The sequence below is a fragment of the Limulus polyphemus genome, unplaced genomic scaffold (assembly GCF_000517525.1).
Source record: "Limulus polyphemus unplaced genomic scaffold, Limulus_polyphemus-2.1.2 Scaffold11724, whole genome shotgun sequence".
Classification (NCBI taxonomy): domain Eukaryota; kingdom Metazoa; phylum Arthropoda; class Merostomata; order Xiphosura; family Limulidae; genus Limulus; species Limulus polyphemus.
The window spans coordinates 6,900-11,417 of NW_013677334.1; the positions used below are offsets into that span (position 1 = coordinate 6,900).

General features: G+C 30.1%; 1 long non-coding RNA gene across 1 annotated transcript; it reads right to left on the minus strand.

Moving 5' to 3' along the window:
* Positions 1–1,797: 1,797 nt before the first annotated feature.
* LOC111083866 lies at positions 1,798–4,080 on the minus strand. Its single transcript, XR_002609288.1, has 2 exons — positions 3,977–4,080; positions 1,798–3,129 (listed from the first exon to the last, which is right to left on the minus strand). It is a non-coding gene; the product is annotated as an uncharacterized LOC111083866 (long non-coding RNA).
* Between the last annotated feature and the right edge of the window lie 438 nt (positions 4,081–4,518).

A 4,518-nucleotide genomic window follows, 5' to 3' on the forward strand; every position in this document is an offset into this window, starting at 1 on the left:
ATTTTTGTTCAATAAAAATCTTTCAAATGCGACTGTAGCTTTTGTTTCCCCAAAACTTTGTCTTCAAGATAAGGGTGCATCTTATATTCTGAAAAAAATGGTATGTACAGTAATTCAGTCATTAAAATATGCTTAAGTCTAAATAAAAACTTTTTTAGACATAACCTGTGGGTTAAGCTAGTGCATTTTAAAACTCATAGAAAGAGGATATGATGCCACAGATATTGTCCATTTAAAATGTATAATGGAACCAGCTGGAACTTCTACTATCTAACAAATGGAATATACATCACTGAATACCCGAGAGATGTATTAAATAAATCCCTTTATTTTTTATAAAAAGTTTTTATCTAGCAATAAATCAATTTGTTATCCTTACTTGTATACTTTATTGAAAATAATATTCCAGATAAAACTTCTTTTTACATTTTTCTATTGAAGGTAGAGTTTTTAGCATTTGACATTATAAAAATTAGACTAATTTATAGCAAAAAGAATGTTCACAGGAATTCAACACAAAAGGTCTTTATTTCAAAGAACGACAAGTTGAAATACTGAATTAATAACAATAATGAAAAACAACACTCACTACACTAAGTAACATAAAAATTTAAATATTTAAAGATCATTAGCTATTTTAGGTAGTAAATTCAACTAAATGTTTTACAGGATATTTAACACTAATACAAAATATCATTTCTACTTATTTTTAATACAGATATTCATAATATATTGTTTTCATATAAACACAAACTCACAAGCTTTCTTTCCCATGCTAAAAGTAGCTTTTAAAAGCTGATTTCTTGTCAGATATTTCACATTCAACAGTAGTTAACTGGTTCAGAAAGTACTACTCTATAGCACACAGCTAATGCAGAACCCCCTCCTTGAGTAGTTTCTGGATGGGTGTTTTAACCCAGTCCATATTCTTTGCTTTGTATTCAATGCACTTGTAAAAGTGTGTTAGAGTGAGTTCGTATAATAGTTGGTATTCCTTTTGTCCATTTGAACATTATCCAGAATGTATGATGTCCTGGAGTATTTCGCTACCAAACATCACGTTACGCTATCTACAAGTGACTGTTTCTCATGATAACTGTAGAGTGAGTTCGTATAATAGTTGGTATTCCTTCACGCATGTAAGTGAAACCTTTTGTTCATTTCAACATTATCCAGAATGTATGATGTCCTGGAGTATTTCGCTACCAAACATCACATTACGCTATCTACAAGTGACTGTTTCTCATGATAACTGAAAGCATGGTATACAGTTTCTGAAACCCTTAGAAATATTTTTTTTTCAAATATATTGATATTCATAATATACTTATATAGTCATAACTCTCCTGACTTATATTTTTATTCTTTAAATTTTAGCTTTGTTTGTTTGTTGTTAGGCACAAAGTTACACAATGGGCTATCTGCGCAGTGCCTACCACAGATTTTTAGCATTATAAACTTTTAGACATACCGCTGAGCCACTGGAAAGCTCAAAGTTTAGCAAAATCAGTCATTGTGTAATTAAAATGTTGGATGTAACTTACAACTGTTGAGAATTGGTAGTTAAAATATAATGATGCTGTGAGATTCCAAATTCTATTTATATTTGGTTATTGTTCATTTATTATTCCTTCTATTGTTTAGTTTAGCTTTGAATTTTTAGTTACATTAAAACACTAACTCACCTTCTGGCTGATCACATATATTTTGAGTAAATATGTGTGTATTGTGAAACTGACAACAGCTTCCCTAGCAGTGATGTACAGATATTATTAATGATGGAAAATATTATGTACATTTATGATCACATGAGATTTACTTTTGTGACCTAGCAGAGTGAATAAATACTCTGCCATAAGCTACATAAACTAAGTCACAAAGTTAGTGAATGATATAACTAGTGAATTATTGCTGTTTGTCACTTGATATTGTTATTAATATAGAAAAATGATTTTGGAATATTGTGTTTTTTTCTTTTTGGAATTAGGTTTTCCTTCTTCTGTTGTTTTTGTTTTCCTGATTCCATTATTTGAAATAATTATATTTCATATTTATACTTTATTGCATTAACATTAATATCAAGTTCTGGCCAGGCATGTATCAATTATCTGTGTTTTGGGGAAATGCTAAATTTTACTCCAAGTGTTGTTGCAGTTTGATAAATTGTGTTTTGTTGAACCCTGGTTATAGTGATGTGTTATTTTAGACCATTACAACACAACTATTATGTAACATATATATATGTGTGTATCTTAGTTTGTCATTCACAACAAACAGCTCACAAATCCTTGTGATCAAATAAAGCTATATAAAAAGCATTTCTTTATTTGTTGTGAAGTAGGACCTACCTTGCTGAATACCTTTAACACTGCATTTCCTTTATTTGTTGTGAACAGCAAGGTAGGTCCTACAATACCTTTAACACTGCATTTCCTTATTTGTTGTAGGACCTACCTTGATGTTCACAATACCTTTAACATTTATCACTTTGGAATTACAACAAAACATGTGGTAAATGTAAGTTCTTCTGCTCCTATGAAACATAGACAGAATGAAAAAATTATAGCTTATAAAATAATCTTATCACAACTTATGTGGAAAATTATTACAGTTAGAGTTTCTAACGTCTTTACTAAAGTCATTTTCTCTACCTTGAATTTTCCATTATGTCTAAAGTAACAGACATTCTCTCCTATATTACAGTCTCATAGCTGGATGCTACTATTAGATTTCCTCTATTGTCACTGATGATGGAGTTTTACATGACTGGCTTGGAATGTTTTCTGTATCATCAACTTCTGTTATAATAGGCCGAGATTTTATATTTTCTATGTTTTCACTATTACTACCTGATAGAACAGGTGTGATAGTGACCCCACTAGGAAAAATTGCTTGAGGCACTCGAGCAGTGCCGACTTGTGTGAACCTCCACTGAACATCTGGGTCATGAACAAATGTAGGAAAGTTCCTGTTTGGGACTTTACTAGGAGGATAATGATCCTGGGTGTTTGGGTTAGAATAACCTTGCTGTTTCTGGAGGAACTGATAACTTGAATTAGGAAAGCCAGAAAGCTTTCTCTGGTAAACTTGTTGGAACTGCTGATTTTGTCGAACTACAGGTGTTTGGTTCTGCAGAAATGAAAATGTTAATAAGTTATTAGAGCTATTACAATTATTGTTCAATAATCTGATAAAAACATATAGATAGTTTCACAATAAACAGAATATAAAAATTTAAATCAAGTGCTCTATAAAATCATTGTCGAACTACAAACATGATAAATACAAAATGAACATCTAGATATTTTTGTTTTCTAGTTTTGACACTATTATATAATACTAGCATAGACCCACAAAACATTTCCAGTCAAATTAGTATCTTTGTTTGCAATAGTACTTCTTTAAATACAGGATTTCTAGAATAATATGAAAGAATTCTAATTACAGACACCAAAATCTACAAGTCCACTTGCCTTAGGCATAAGCATTAGTTAAGTACAGGCTATATTTGATAGAGAGATAAAGTAACATTGTGTATGTTTTAGTTTAGTTAAGGCTAAACTTTGCTGTACTTAACATAAGCATTAGTTAAGTACAGGCTATATTTGATAGAGAGATAAAGTAACATTGTGTATGTTTTAGTTTAGTTAAGGCTAAACTTTGCTGTACTTAACATTATCAATAAAAAAAATCTTTGATAAGCTTTTAATATGTTGTTGTACAAAATGTCTACAAAGTATATTTACATCCACCTTTTATTTACGTCCATTGAAATAAAGTGCTCATGCATGCACATTTATATAGTAATAAAGATACCTAATAAAAAGTATATTTTTTATGTTTTGAAGCTTCATCAAAACATTTTATATGCATAATGAAATGATCTATTGAAAGCAATGTTTTAAATATAATCCACAAACAAATTATTTCATTAGGATAAAATTATCATAAGAAAGTCAGCAAGTTTTATTTTTACCTGCCAATAATGTTCATAAATGTTAAAAGCATGAATTTTTCTTCCAGTACTTTGAATTTTTTCTGCCAGATCATATGGTATTGGCTGTTGGGTGGTAACAAACTGAAAAAATTCATTGTAAGGACAAATTATAATAAATACAATAATCAATAACATTAAAAATATTTCCTAAAATATCTCCATAGACAACTACAATTTGTATTTTTTCTCTGGTTCAATTACATTTAATTACATGAACAATAAAAAAATAAATTCCAGAAGGTTATGATATCTTGAAAATTTACATTTTCCTTAACTCAAAATGTATTTCCAATAGATACTCAACTCCACACACAGATTAGTTATTTTCCTCTTAAAGTTGTGCTAATCTGTCTGAGAAACATGCATGCCACCAGCCTTGTGAAAACTGCCATCTCAAATCATGTGAAAAATATGAATTGGCTCTACTGCATGATGATGTGTCATGCAGCAAAACTTTCCACCAATAGGAGTGCAACACATCTCCTTGCACAAATATTCCCTCTACATTCTTGCATGATGAG